Source organism: Mirounga angustirostris, unplaced genomic scaffold (assembly GCF_029215605.1).
Source record: "Mirounga angustirostris isolate CCGP_5_RB_7025 unplaced genomic scaffold, mMirAng1.0.hap1 SCAF_8, whole genome shotgun sequence".
Lineage (NCBI taxonomy): Eukaryota > Metazoa > Chordata > Mammalia > Carnivora > Phocidae > Mirounga > Mirounga angustirostris.
The window spans coordinates 78,863,860-78,880,428 of NW_026991716.1; the positions used below are offsets into that span (position 1 = coordinate 78,863,860).

General features: G+C 36.0%; 1 pseudogene; it reads right to left on the reverse strand.

Annotated features, from left to right (window-relative positions):
• Positions 1 to 14,296: 14,296 nt before the first annotated feature.
• LOC123838124 (U4 spliceosomal RNA) lies at positions 14,297 to 14,469 on the reverse strand (annotated as a pseudogene).
• Between the last annotated feature and the right edge of the window lie 2,100 nt (positions 14,470 to 16,569).

The window sequence follows — 16,569 nt, forward strand, 5'->3', positions numbered from 1 at the left end:
GACAAGAATGAGACCATTAAAAAAAAAAAAAGTTAAAATTAAAATGAAACACAACAACAACAATTAGCATTCCAAAGGGTTCGGAATTTATTTTAAATGGTATGTGAGCCATTTCGCTTATTCAAAATTTTAATGATGTCAAATTTGTCTTTTAGAACATTATTGTGGCTACAAAGAAGAGAATGTGTTGAAGGGAACGAGGCTGGGGCCAGGAAGGAGAGCTGCCTGAAGAGTTTTTCATGCTAAGAAAGATAGGGCTTGGAGCACCTGGGTGGCTCAGTCGGCGAAGCGTCTGCCTTCAGCTCAGGTCATGATCCCAGGGTCCTGGGATCGAGCCCCGCATCGGGCTCCCTGCTCAGCGGGAAGCCTGCTTCTCCTTCTCCACTCCCCCTGCTTGTGTTCCCTCTCTCGCTGTGTCTCCCTCTGTCAAATAAATAAATAAAATAAAATAAAATAAAGAAAGATGGGGTTTGAATTAAGGTTATAAAGGAATCAGAAAGTAATAGTTGGATTTAAGAGTTAGCAAGGATGTAGAATAAATGGAATATTTGTGTTGATTTGGTGTAGATTCTGAATGAGAGATTCAAAATGCTTCATGAGTTTTCAGTTTGATCCACAGGGTTGACAACCAGGTGTTCACTGAGATTAGAATATCAAGAAAGAAGCTATACTGGCGTTAAAGGAAGGGAGAGAAAACACTTTTGGATTTAAACTTACTGATTTGGAAACGTCTGTAGAATAATGAAGAATAAATAATCAGTAGTGGTCAAATATGTCTCTGAAGAGAAGACTAATCTAGGACAGAGAAATCGATATTAAAGGATTCAGACTATAAATGGTGAAGCATTTGAAATGGATGATATTATCTAGGGAAAATTTGTAGTGATACCAAAAAAAAAAGCTCAAGAGCAGAACTCTAGCTTTATAAGGACAAACTGCCAAGAGTCTATGAAAGAAGTTAAGATGCTACAAGCAAGAATACTAGAGAAAGAACAGCAGAATATGATATTCAGGAAGGAGAAGAGAGGGTTCAGAAAGTAAGAGTGATCAAGAGAGTCAAATGTCAAGAGCATAAAAGAAATGTAAGAAGTGAGAAGCATCCAACGATTTTAGAATCCATGAGATTCCCTTTGACAATAGTAATTTTAGTGAAGATGAGGGAATAGAAAAGAGTTTTTATGTTGAGTTACAAATGAGAGAGTTGAAAGTAAAAAAAAAAAAACTGCTTCTAGAAAATTCTTTTCAGTTTCTTGAAGAGAAGGAAAAGCATATGAAACAATGATGGCCATCTCACTCCTCTCGACCTTGGGAATGATGCTCTTTTATGGCCTTGTTGGCCTGGTGGGGCCAGAAGAGGGTGTTTGCGACCTGAGTAGAGTCACAGACTACTTGTCTCTGACACAACAGTTGGGAAAGACCACAGTTCTTCTCCAATACTTAGTAATAACACCTATCTCAAAGAGTAATGGTAAATAATTCATTTAAATATGAAATGTTAATTTGTAACATCCATTGTTATTTAATGCCTGTTAAAACTGGTATGATTACAGAGATAGTAGGTACAGAGTTGATTGACTTTATTCTTGCCTCCCTAAGGGAATATAAGAGACTTTAACAATTTATTCAATAAATGTTTTTGCAGCTTCTCCCTTGTGCCAAGATTTATAGTGGGTGATTTTTGCTTCGTGTTACTGATGAGGCTCAGGACACTTAATTTCTTGCTAGTATCACAGATAGTAAATGACAGACCTGTGGATTACATATGGGTCTTTTTGACAGGAAAGCTCATGAGGTGCACACTGTGTGTCAATTCTAAAAGAAGAGACAACTATTACTTTTATTTCCAATATTACATGAACAATTCAGTTTGTAATATGATAGGAAAGGATTAATATACTCTATTAGTTGGGCAGGGGCTCTGACATCAGGGAAACCTGCATAAGCTTGAATCCAAACTTCTGCCGGCTTCAGTTTCTCATGTTTAAAGGAAGCGTAATAGTTGTAACTGTTAAATGCATTTAGTATAAAGATGTAAAAAGCTAATCTAGATAAACTTCTTTACAAAGTCTGTCACAAAGGTAAAATTCTAAGCCTGTTAGTGAGAGTGGTAATAGTAGCAATAGTACTAGTAGTAGTTATATCTTGTGACATTCATAATTTACCAAAGAAATAACTACCCAGGGGGCGCCTGGATGGCTCAGTCATTAAGCGTCTGCCTTCGGCTCAGGTCGTGATCCCAAGGTCCTGGGATCGAGCCCCACATGGGGCTTCCTGCTCCGTGGGAAGCCTGCTTCTCCCTCTCCCACTCTCCCTGCTTGTGTTCTCTCTCTCTCTATCAAAAAAAAAAAAAAAAAAAACTTAAAAAAAAAAGAAAAATAACTACCCATAAAAGGGAACTATATTATTTTGTCAAATTTGGGTAATAAGTTCAGTCAAACAGTAAATTCAGCCACAGATAGAGTTTGATGTGTGACTTTTTCTGATAACTGAGTTAAATTACTCTAATTGACATTTTTTTCTCACAAACATTCAGAACATCATTCCTTAATTTATCCGAACCTTTGTTTTTCTCAAGTCAGATTTTAAACTTATTGCTTACATCTGAAGTTGAATTAGAAAGAATATATGAAATATTACTCTATTTTTTTTTTGCCATTTTTAATGTATCAACCCTGTATTTTTGGTCTCAAGTGACAAAGCTATTTATTTTTTCCTAAGTGTTTAATATTCGTTTCATTTCTGACATGTTTAATTCTCTTCAGTCAGTTCTATTAAAAAGGGATTAAACTTTACTAAACACAAGAACAAATATTTTAAAATTGTTTTCATTTTCATTAAAAGTATAAGCTTTCTAGGATAACTTAGAGTTTAAGAAACAAAAATGTGAATGGAATAGGGGAAATTATCTAAATTATGACATTGAAATCATATTTATAATGATTGCCAACACAGTCACATACACAAGTGATATGGGTAGGAGAGAAAGCTCAGACAGTTTATTAAAGGGAGGGAGTGGAGTAAGGAATATATTTACACATTTTCCATATAACTGTGTTAGCAAGAATTATTTTTCAATATTTGCTGCAAGTTGAAAAGGTGGGATATCTAACACAAAAATGAACACATTATCACCTTCTTCCATCCGGGAGCTAACCTAGAGTCAGTACCACTCTTCCTTATTTGTTCACTCAGCAAACTAAAATCCCTGGCTATGGGAATGAGAAATATTTATTTAACTTCACTTGTTCTGTTTCTTCATCTTTAAGATCGGTATGCTACTTGTCTCAAGTAGCTGGGTTGATTAAATACATTAAGATATTTGACAATGCCTGATATAGGAGGCCTCCTCCCCACTACAATTTTATATTTTGAAATTATTTGTCTAAAAGGTTCTGAAAAAAAATTATAATGATATCAACCCTCTGAGATATGGTTGTCTACATGTAGATACTTATTAGTCAGTCCTGATACCCTTAAATGCCACCAATTAAACTTGAACATGAAGCAAAGAGACCAGTTTTGATTAGGGTTTGGATCCACTTGAGGGGATATTTCAGACTTTTCATTTGATCTCATTAGGCTCTACATTGAAATATTGCAAATATATATTAGATTTGTCACAAGCCAAATTTATTTTTGGTGTCCGTTTTTACGGTTGGTCACTCCTCCCAGGCGCAGAGGCTAGGAGTGGATTTTCTATAACCAAAAAATTCCAGTCACATGGAGCCCAACAATCCCACTCAACATGCTTGGTTTCCAAGAAATAGAAAAACAAAACATTTTTAGTTTTATGTTTTTATGTCTCTTATGGGTCAGAGGTACTTAAAATTGAACGAAAGTGAAAAATAAACTGTGGCCCTTTCCCTGGAGAGTCCACATGTCAGCTATTCCCTGGCCGAGGGTTCTGGCTGCCATCCCTCAGGGCCTACAGCCTTCTCTGGGTCTATTTCCACAGCTTTACAGATTTCATGGTGTTTCACAGAAAATTCTCCCACTGCTTCTTTTGAAGCCTGCTTAAAGTTGAATTTTTTTTCTTTCAAATTCTCCTTTTATTTTCTTTGGATATTATGCTTATTTATTTAGAAATAATATGTCCTAAGTGTATTTACTATTGGATAAAAAGACACCTCAATCCATTGCTAATATAAATACTCCACAATTGGTTAATTACAGAAAAACACCTGGAGGTCCTGCTGCTTCTAACTATCACTGTCCCATGGTAGCTGATAATCATATACAAAAATAGGAAGTGGCCATCACTTTCAATGAGAGCAACCATGGAGTCCTGAAGTAAAGGCATTCATTAGCCATCTGTCCAAGGTGAGCTATGGCCAATTCCTTTCTGGTATGAATGAAGTTCATATGGTAACTTTAATTATTATTCTTCAAAATTGGCTGTTACAAAAGACATGAAAATGTGAGCTGGGTGGATCTCATTTCAGAAATGTCTAATTTTATATAAAATATTTTTATCATTTTTATCAATTAGAAAATTCAAGAGAAATCAAAATTTAGATAGTGAAAGAAATAAAGAAAATTAACTTATAGATATGAGTATTTTTTCCTATTTTTTTCCCATTGAAAAGACGGCTGTGACATAAAGGACTTAAAAACATACTTGTTGGGTGGCTCAGTCAGTTAAGTATCCAACACTTGATGATGTATTTGTTAAAATCCAAAATAGGAAATACAATTGTTGGTCAAATATATTAATTAAAGAATTTCAAACTGATCTTAAAGCATAATCCAGCTACCACAAAAAGGACAAAAAAAAAAGAGGCAAATTAGCCCATGTGATAACTCTTTGTGCTATAAAGCAATTCTTTTAAAATACCACACCAAATAGCCAGTCACTTGGTTTACAGCCTTATATGAACTTCAAGATCAGAGAAAGTCTCTAATCTATTTCTGCTATTATAAATATTCATTTAACTACTAAAATGGCTCTTTCCTGTGTGAGGAAGTATTTTTTTAATGTCATAAAAAATGAAAATCACAACTTACACAGTAATCATGAATGGAATGTTTCCAAATAGATATGTATTATAGAAGTAATAGATTTTTAAAAGTGCACATTAGGCAAAAACAAATAATGTATTTTTCAAAAATAAATTCCAAGAAATTGAATGTTCTCAAACTATTAACTGTTAGGACAAAGATTTTGTGCTATATAAGCCAGAAACTCACTTTTCATTTAATCTAGGACATCATCGAAGGTAAGATATACTATTATTTTATCCACCCCTAAGAAATTTAAAAATATACTTTCAATTAAACTTTATGCAATGCTTTCATTTCACTTAATTTTTCCTTCCGTACTTATTGAAGCTTTATTTTTTAAAGATTTTATTTATTTGACACAGAGAGAGAGAGCACAAGCAGGGGGAGCGGCAGGCAGAGGGAGAGGGAGAAGCAGGCTCCCCGCTGAACAGAGAGCCCGATGTGGGGCTGGATCCCAGGACCCTGGGATCATGAGCTGAGCCGAAGGCAGCTGCTTAACAGACTGAGTCACCCAGGCACTCCTATTGCAGATATTTTTGCATTTAATAGAGACTTTTAAAATCACATTGTTTATAAATATATAAAAAACAATATAAACATTAAATATATTGGCCTACATGGTAGTAGTACAAATATATCCTAATTTCAGAAATTTTAAAATGTGAAAACAATATACATCTTAAAACAATGAAAAAGTACATAACGTACTATTTATTATTAGACAGGGTAGCTCAGAGTAGAGAACCATTAACTACAGAGAAAAATAAATACATGAAATAACTTTTTATTTAAATACAGAAAACATTTCATATATAAAGTTATCAATCTAAATAATCCACAATTAACAAGAAGGTGTGTTCTTGGTCATCTAGATGTATGTTATCTAGATGCACAAGTCTAAAACTTGGTCCACCACATTCCTACAAGATGTACTTAGCATTCACAAGAAATAAATGCTATTTACATGGAAACTACTTTAACATATTAGAACCTAGGTTTAACTTCATAACTTTACTATTTCATTTGCTAAAAAAACATCTTTTAAAGAATTTTTGCCAGTAATGGTTAGAAGTGTTCATGTTAGTGTGCAGATTATCTCTATGATTTTGGACTAAAAATATTTAATAGAGAAGTTAAACAAAAACTATGAAAGAAAGTTAAAGAGCTGTAAGTGGTTCATAGGCCTTAAATTTTCCATTATTACCCTATCTCCCTCTGTATTAGTTTACTTTTCTTTATGCAATTTCTCTGTCTTCTATCTCTGAGCCTGAAAAAAATATATATCCATATATGTGTGTATATATGGATATATATGTGTGTATGTGTATATATATACATATATGAAAACTGTGGCCCATTAGGTTGCTTGGCAACAGACATCAGGCTTTTGGGTGGACTTGAGCCTTGTTTCTACAAACTGTTAAAATTAAATGTTTCTTGAGAGTGAGATGTTATGTTTGTTCTCTATTTTCTTTTTGGCTTATGTTATTCATGTGAAATAAACCCCCTCCTTATCTCCAAACTTTACTTCAACTAAGAATTAGCTATCATTCCCCTGCCTAGAAGAAAAAGCCATGTCTAACATTCGAGCCTCTAAAAGCTTCACATGTTATGGCCTCATAAATTATAACACACAATCATAAGAGACAAGGATCCTGGGTACAGAATGTGCGTAGCACATACATTGGTTTAGCAACACTTGGAAATTGTCAAAATTTTACCATCAGGTGGAAGCCTGCAGAGTCGAGGGACAAAATGATGTGTCTGCAATTGGAAACTCCCACGTCAAAATGTGAGGAAAGATGAATGAAACGAACTTATGAAATAAAGATCTCTAATGGAAAAGAGAAACTGGAAACAAAATGGATAAAAATGAAAACAGTGAGGAGGGCAAGACCTCAACAAAAGATCTAAGGAGAAAAGAAAATACATAAACATGATCTGGGAAACCCTGAAAGGAAAGTGAGGGAGATTTTCTTTCCCCCACCTCTTTCATGTGAGGGGTGACAGCTAATGTTATTTCTCAAGGACAGTGATAAAAAAACAAAATTGCAGAGGGGAGCTGCATCCTGCAGAGAGCGGAAGAGTTTTACTAACAGCCCTCTGTGTGTAAGCACTACATAAACAGGAAAAAAAAAAAAAAGTGTCACCAGTCCTCATGGCTTTAGACAAAGTGCAAAACTTGAAGGCCACACAGAGAAAACAAGTGAAAGTATACAGAAGACTAAGGAGGCAGCTAGATCCACAATGGCATCTCGAAAAATCTATGCATATAAGAAGGCGTTGCATTTAGCAGCTCTATCTGTGAGGTAAGTCTTTGCCAGACCTCCAAAAGGAGATAATCAGGTATTAGTAGTGATGTGATCAGCAGCATAAAGGAACTTCAGCAAATTCCTATATATATTTCTAGAGGAAGTGCTTAGTTCCCTCCTGTACTCTAAAGAAAATGGTGTTGTCAAGTATCTTTCCCGATGCCCTGATTTAAGTTGACTCAAGGTACCATATATAGATCAGCCTCAGAGCTTCAGTTCAGCAGACAGAACTGGAAGGGAGTAGACATGTGACAGTGAGTATAGCGGTGATGAATGGATATTTGATGGCATCATGAGAATTGCTTTTTAGTGCAAAAATATAAAAATGATGTAAGGCAGAATTCTCTTTTTTCCCGCACATTTTTCTTTCCCTCACTCTAGTTCCTTTTTTTTTTTCTTTTTTCTTTCACACTTTCTTGGTCTCTACTCAGCATCTTAGTTCTCCAGGAGATAATCATTGATAATCAAAAATTCTTTCTAATTCTGTAATGACTTTCAAAGTGTTTTTTTTTTTTTTCCTTAAAATGATTTTAATTAAGATGAAACTCTACTGTTGGGACCTTTAGTGACATCAGAGATTTTTTAGGTCTGTAGTAAAACTCTGGACAGAGGTAGATTGCATCAAAGGCACTGTGTGTACGCGTGCGCGCATGTGTTTATGTGTGTGATGTTGTTACTTGTGAAGATTTTAAAGTATAACCAAATTTTTACCAGAAATGATTGGATTCAAAGTATAGGCATCAGATAAATTTCATATTTACAACACTGTGTTGAGGCATTATGGTGGTTGAGCATGTGAACCTATAAATTATGGATCATAATTCGGGGCGCCTGGGTGGCTCAGTTGGTTAAGCGATGCCTTTGGCTCGGGTCATGATCCCAGGATCCTGGGATCGAGTCCCGCATCGGGCTCCCTGCTCGGCGGGGAGCCTGCTCTCCCTCTCCCACTCCCGCTGCTTGTGCTCCTGCTTTCACTATCTCTGTCTCTGTCAAATAAATAAATAAAATCTTAAAAAAAAAAAAAAAAGATGCCAGACACAGGGGGCGTCTGGGTGGCTCAGTCGTTAAGCGTCTGCCTTTGGCTCAGGTCATGGTCCCAGGGTCCTGGGATCGAGCCCCGCATCGGGCTCCCTGCTCCGCGGGAAGCCTGCTTCTCCCTCTCCCACTCGCCCTGCTTGTGTTCCCTCTCTCGCTGTCTCTCTCTCTCTGTCAAATAAATAAATAAAATCTTTAAAAAAATTATGGATCATAATTCACATGTCTGAATTTAATGTGCTTCAATTTCAAGAGGAAATTTCATCACGTATGATGGAATGATCAGGAACACTTCGAGACACGTGTGTAAGGTTGGGTGTTGATTCCTAGAAAACCCTATCTGAGTACAGATTTTTGAGAGACAAGCTTAGTGGGGCCCAAATACTATTTGTTACTACAATTACCACATAATTTGTTAGCTTTTCCTTGTCTCTTGAAGAAGCTTTGTATTAATGGAAAGCCATAGGCCATTGACTAAACAAATACCTCAGGCAGGAAGTCAGAGAAGGAAGATAGATTACTTATTGCAATCCAAAATTTAGGTGTGAAGTCTCAATTCAACAATTTTTTTCCCAAAATGTTTTAGACTATTCCCCCAAATTTGCTTAATTTGAGGGGTATTTTGACAGTGCCATAAAAAGCAAACATCCCCAAGAGAACACAGATTAGAGGAATTGTTTCATTTGAAATGGAGAGAGTTTAAAAATGTTCACTGTCTCCACAAATACTTAGATATCCTTTCTTTACAGAAAGTAGCTAGCGCAGTTCAGATTTACCATATTTTTTGCAATGCTGTAAAAACCACAATTAATGTTCATTAGGATCAGAAAAGTTCCTAGAATATCATATGAAAGTATTACATACACATAGACAAGCACATACAATCTCACATACACCCATTGATTTAATTAAATTACAATTTGTATCATACTACTTTTTTAAGGATTTTTTTATTCATTTGAGAGAGAGAGATGGGGGAGAGAGAGAAAGAGCACAAGCAGGGGCGAGGGGCAGAGAAGGGAGCCCGCCCGACCCGAGAAGGACCCTGAGGTCATGTCCTGAGCTGAAGGCAGATGCTTAACCAACTAAGCCACCCAGGCACCCCTGTATCATACTATTAACCCTGCTAATTAAAATGAATGCGTGGGAACAGGGCTTGGGAAAAAAAAAAAAACACACTAAAATTGTAGAAAAGGAATAAAGGTAGAAATTGCAATTCTAAAGATTACATTTATTTGGCTATATCATTGTTATAGTTCTAGAAAGTTTAAAAAAAAACAAGTAAAACTTTCAGATTATTAAGAAATAGAGATTTTTGTTGTTGTTTTAGTGCTTTAGATAGGTTAATATGGATTTTCAAAGATCTCATTTCCCCCAAGAACCTCCAAGAGAAAGGTCAACATAATTACCTCAATTTTCATCTTCAGACACTGGCTTGAAGCTGTCAAAGACTACTTTTTCTGGGGCGCCTGGGTGGCTCAGTTGGTTAAGCGACTGCCTTCGGCTCAGGTCATGATCCTGGAGTCCCGGGATCGAGTCCCACGTTGGGCTCCCTGCTCAGCAGGGAGTCTGCCTCTCTCTCTGACCCTCCCCCCTCTCATGCTCTCTATCTCATTCTCTCTCTCAAATAAATAAATAAAATCTTAAAAAAAAAAAAAAGACTACTTTTTCTGTGTTTGTCCTCCTATTGCTCCTCTGTGCTATACAAGACCTTAATACAGGCTGTTGGTACACTTGGACCAAAACAGTAAGGAGCTGTCAAAAAGACCCCCGTGTTGTCATATTTGTTAGGAAACGCTAGGCAATGGGTGCAAAAGGACAAGCACTTAATTTATTGACTTTTAAAAAACTTACTGTCAGTAACTTTGTGGGGAACTACCAGTCTCTGGGCAGTGATTGTAGTCCTCTGTGGAATGCTTGCCTTATCTGTTCAATTAATACTCTTCATTTCCATGGAATGCATGTGCTACATTCCTCATGTTTTCTTGTATCCCTATTTGGCTTCCGCCTGCTACTTTTATCTGTGTGTAGAATGTTTGCTTTTCACACATACTGCATTCAAGAGATAACTCTGGTTTTCTTTGAACCAGCATGACCAGGAAAATTCAGTTAGCATTAAGTATTTTAACCTCACCCTTCTTTTGGGGAATTTTAATTCTCTGAGATCAGTTTACACTCTTTTTCGTATCAAGTACAAAACACTCAAGTACATGGTATGATTTTATAAATATAATGGGAACTCAAGGAAAGGTTGGATTTGTTCTTTAGCTCTTATAAATTGTGTTCTCAATACACGATAGCTCAATGGAGGAAAGAGGGAAGAAGAAATGCAAATATTACTGTGCATAGATATCCTTTTCATTGACAGATTAAGACATTTAGGTTTAGTATCTCACAAAGATCACTTACTACAAAGTATGGTAGTATCAGGATTGAAACACATGTCTTTAAGCTCAGTGTTGTTTATATGGCATTAGCCAATTTATAGTTTCCTAGGGCTGTACTTGGTTCTTACAGCTGCCATAACAAAGTAACACAAACTGGGTGACTTAACAGAAACTTACTCACAGTTCTGGAGGCTAGAAGTCTGAAATTAAGGTATCAGCAGGGCCATGTTCCCCTCGAAACCTCTAGTGAACATCTTTCTTCCTTAGAGCTTCTGGTGGCCTCAGACATTCCTTGGTTTCTGACAGCATCAGTACAATCTCTGTCTCCATCTTCAATTGGAATTATTTCTTCATGTCTTCATATCACCTTCTTATAAGGACACCAGTCATATTGGATTAAGGGCTCCCCCTACTCCCATATGACTTTATCTTAACTAACTACAACTGCAATGATTCTAAAGAAATAGAGTTCTAAGGTTAGGACGTCAACATATATTTTTGAACACACAATTCAACTGTTGCACCTAAAATATTAAAACCTACAATTATATTTGTAACATTAAGCAAATATGTGTGAAAGACAGTATAAAATTAGTGGACCAGAGAAGCATCTGTATACATTGTAGCAAACAAATTGCCTTATGATAAACTTGGTTGCAATGTATCCGGCATCTATCAGACTGAATTCTTTAATGCCTATGAACAGATGACCCAATGTAGGCAATGGGATTTCTGGTAGAGTAATCAATACTGACCGGTCTAGCTTGATTTCTGTTTTGTTTTGTTTTTGCCAATATATTCTACTAATATGAATGTAAGCATCCTAATTCAAAATACTCAGGGAGACAAAATTAAGTACTCATTTGTTAGTCTGTCTAGGACTACACTTCATTTGTCCTTTCTTGGAATTCTACAAAGAACAAAGAATCCTGTCTGTTTCCAGTCATTTTTTGGTGGTTTCTTTCCTAAGACTTGTTACCAGTCATATACATACTTTAATATTTGGAAACACAATGGATAATACTCTGTTTATATGGTACATAGTTTATAATTTCTACTTGCCAAAAAAACTTCACTGCTACAGTATTTAACATCTGTGTTGTCAAATAATCCAATTGCACCCACATGTTTTTCCTTTTTCACACAATAAAATACAACTCATTTATTAAAAAGGAAGGGGCAGTTGACTTTTACTCTGAGAATATCATATTCACACATGGATGTATGAACATATGAATTCTGACAGAACTGTTTAAAATTACTTAAAATGATCCATTAATTCATTAAACAAATATTTAATGAAATTTACTATGTGCCAAACATTATTCTAGATGTTTTGATAGATCAGTGAAGAAAACAGACAAGAATCTCACCTTACAACTTTATATTCCAGTGAAGAAAGGATAAAAATTTATATTAATCTATAAAGATATATTTGGATATATGTATACATATAATTAGAGCAAAATGAATTTAAACAAAAAATATTTTATGTTGATCATCTATTAAGTAATAAGAATAGTCAAAAACTTAAATCAGGAAATTTCCTTCAATATTTGAAAACTCTGAGTATAACTTGTATTTTTATGGTTTCCAATGGACTATGAAATCAATATTTGATAAATATTTAACAATGAATAAAATTACTCCTATCAATCCAATGATTTACATTTATTTGATATTTCTATTTTTTTCATGGTTGCAATTATAGTGGCTATAAAATTGTGATTTTTAATTATTTCACTTAAAGTGAAAGTATTTCATAAACTGTTGGCTCATTTTTTTTCATAGTCTCGGGACTCATATTCATAGTTGTTCAGTCTACCACATAACTGACTTAGCATGTCCTTTTTATATTTAGTTTTTCTAAAACCATATCTGTCATTATAAAAGATTGTTAAAAGAGACTTTTCAATAAATTATTTTAATTTCTTCCTTTGAATGTTTCCCTTTGACAAAATGAATGATTTCTCTGAATAAGGGTTGGACTAATTTGTAGTTCTTAAACTTTGTAATTGGTTTTTAATTGGTTAATTAATTAATTTTTATTTGATAAATTGTCATTCAAAAAAGTTACTTTATAATCTTCAACATTATGATTTTTCTCTATCACATCACCTGTCGATCAATCAGCACAACTTCTTTTTGTGTGATACGTCTGATGACCACTTTCTTTATTAGAAGAATTGATGCATTAACATTGTAAATGGTTGAACTGAGCTTGGCTACATGAAAGCTTGTGTTTTGTGTTTCCTGTCATTACTCATGATGCTACACTTTTATCCTTTAAAAAAATCTCTGTTATGATAATAGTGTTTAATAATAATGAGTATTTTCTTACTTGAAAGAATTTCTTCATAAGGAGCCAAACATGAAGCTATGGTTTTGCTCATTTATACTGTGGCAAGTATAAACAGAGGTCATAACAAATGAGAAGCCAGGCTGATGGTTATGGCTACATCGGGCAAAACTGAAGCTGTAGAATTAGCTGGGAATTGAAGTTTCCTGTGTCTTCACATTTCTTTTCCAATTTGATTTTAGTATTGCTTAGGATCATTCATTAACCAGTCACCAAGAGTAACACTTAGGTGCATAATGTAAAGTGAAGCAGAGGGTTCTGAAGGAAAGGCAGAAGAGAAGACTTCCACCCTTCACACACTGAAAAATAAAACATGTTTCACTAATCATAAAATATCAGTATCTCTTGCAAGATAGACCTGGCCATGGTAGCCACTATGTATTAGTGTTTTATGAGTATAAAAAAATGAATTAATGAAAGTATAAAAAGTCTTTTGCTTTCAAAAACATTATTATAAAAGTTGAAATGCAGCAAATAAAATGTAGAACTCCATCCAGTTTGAAAAGCTAAATGCTTATTTGGAATGATATTGTGTAATGAACTTGATTCATATTATAAATAAAATTACATCTACTGTATTTGCAGGTGGAGACATAGAAACAATATGAATTTCTTGTTTCATTTTTTTAAACAATGAATTTCTAAAAAGAAATGCAAAACATTTGCTAGTAGACATTACTAAATGCTAACATGACACAAGATTGATTCATTTTTTTGACTCATATATTAGCTAAAAACCCTAAAATATAGATACTCATTTTGGGAAGAAAAAATAATTACCTTTCAAATCATTACATTTTTTGTTGTTCTTTTTCTTCTTTATCAATGCCATTATTTACAGCTCCAAAGCCTTAGGTCTCTGAGTTTCTATTTTTCTTCCCATACCAATGATTTGTGGTATTAGTGCAGGTCATTGATTCTGCACTGCTGAGCTCTCCAGCTTATGGCAGACAAAGGGGTTGGGGGTGTGTCTTTAAAATGCCCTTTACTTTCAAAATTCTCATTGTAGAAATGACACCTCTGGTTTTATAACTGTGCAGCTTGCACTGTGTTGCATAAAATGTTCTCCCAAGTGGACAAGGTCACTTGCTTTTGGGAATAATTCTTATTCTTTTTGTTCAACAAGGGTTGAAAATATTATTGCATATCTTTGCAGTCTGGGTCTTGAAACTATATTAGCTAATAAAATATTTTATATTTTTAAGTGAAAACTTATCTTACATATTTTCTGATGCTAAATATGTCAGGCATTTAGCAGTAGATGCTTCATCATTTAAGCATTGTGATAGTAATGATGTTAATATCAGTTTTCAATTAGCAATAATCACACCTCAGATAAAACTCATTGGCTATGATACTGCCACTGTGCAAAGCTTGATGTTAATATCAGAAGTAACCAAACTTGCTACAGGATGATTTATGTTGCTGCGTAACATACAATATTCTCAAGAAACTGTTATATAATTTAAAAAATCTGCAGGATCAAACTTTATATCTGGAAGAAGTAGGAAATGAAAGATAAGGTGATAAATGTATGAATTCAGTCAATATAGAGATCACTATCTTATATATACAAGACTGACAAAGATAACCCTATACTATTCACTCTAAGTTCATAGAATCATAGGATTTTGCAACTGCAGTTTTCTCTTTCTGAAAAGTTCTTTCACCCTTGCCACTTTTCCTGGCAAACCCCTACCTATTTTTTCAGACCTCCTTTTTTTTTTCTTTAAGAATAAATTTTTCCCCTACTGTGAGTCCCCACATCAAACACATCTTCATTATGGTTAACTATAATTTCTCCTCCATTAGCTCTGTGAAGGTGTAGGTCATATCTGTCCTGTTCATCATGATATCTTCAGCACCTGCCACTGTGATTTGACTTGGATCTTAACACATGCTCTGGATTTAGACTGCTGGCTTTAAATCCTGGTTCAGCTGCTTAACAATTGCGTGACCTTGGCCAAGAGGCTTAACCCGTCTTCTCTGCCTTAGTTTCCTCATCTTTAAATTGAGGTTAAAAATAGTACCTACTTTTTAGGGGCACCTGAGTGGCTCAGGCAGTTAAGTGTGGGACTCTTAGTTTTGGCTCAGGCTGTGATCCTAGGGTTGTGGGGTCAAGCTGCGTATCTGGCCTGCATGGGGCTCACGCTGGATGTGGAGCCAGCTTGGGATTCTGTCTCCTTCTCCTTCTGTCCCTCCCCCCCGACTTCTGTCTCTAAAAAAAAAAAAGGTACCTACTTTATAGAGTGGTTGTGAAGATTACATTATTTAATACTTGCATAATACTTAGAATAGAACCTGTCTGGCACATTATAAAACTATAGCAAATGGTAACTATTAATATTATTATTATCATTCTGTGAACACTCATTAACCAAATGTTGAATTTATACGTAACAAGTATTTTGTATGAAGGTGACATGGCTTTATTGATATAAAGTATTTTAAATTTTTTTTAACAATTTATTTATTTGAGAGAGTGGGGGGAGGGTCAGAGGGAGAGAGACTCTTAAGCAGACTCCGAGCTGAGGGCAGAGCCCCACTCCAGGCTTTATCTAGCCACCCTGAGATCATGACCTGAGCCCAAACTAAGAGTTTGAGGCTTAACCAACTGTGCCACCCAGGTGCCCCATAAATATTTTAAGAAACAATTGGACAAAATCAGCCATCCTTTTGATAAATGCTTTGCAGTTGAAATTATTTGGCAAGTTAACTCATTAATTAGGGTGATGGTCTGAAAACTCTGTTATCTTCAAGGCTTCACCACTAAATTGTACCATTCAAAGTCTGATATATTAAGATTCTTTTTGTGAGGGGGGCAGAGCAAGATGGTGAAGGAGTAGGAGACCTGGATTTCATCTGGTTCCAGGAATTCAGCTGGATAGGGATCAAACCATTCTAAACACCTATGAACTCAACAGGAGATCGAAGAAAAGTATAGCAACAACTCTCTGAACAGAAAAGCGACCACTTTCTGGAAGGTAGGACATGCGGGGAAGTGAATCTGAGGCGATATTTGGGAGGATAGACGGCGGGGGAAGGGGCCTCCATCGGCTGCTTCTGCAAAGTGATAGAGCCGCAGAGCACAAAATCAGAACTTTTAGAAGTCAGCTCCGCTGAGGGACGTCGCTCCAGTGGCTAAGTGGGGGGTGGAATCCTCGCAGGACAGTGTGGTCTCAGGACCCTTGGGGTCACAGAAGGACCAGGGGTGCCTGAGTGCGGCAGAGCTCCCAGGTATCAGAGCAGGGAAGCCGGCTGCAGAGACGGAGCCAGAAGTGGGCTCACAGCTTGGGGTTGCCATAAACCGTGATCCGCGGCACAGTCGGGCCACTGTTCCTCCAGCAGGGACCCAACAAGCGGCAGATCCAGGGAGACTCCCCTTCCTCCCCCGGGAGGAGCGGTGCGGGAGCGCACTGCAGGGATCTACTGGGTTTGGAGACTCCACGACTGGGGTCGTGTGCCAGAGATAGAA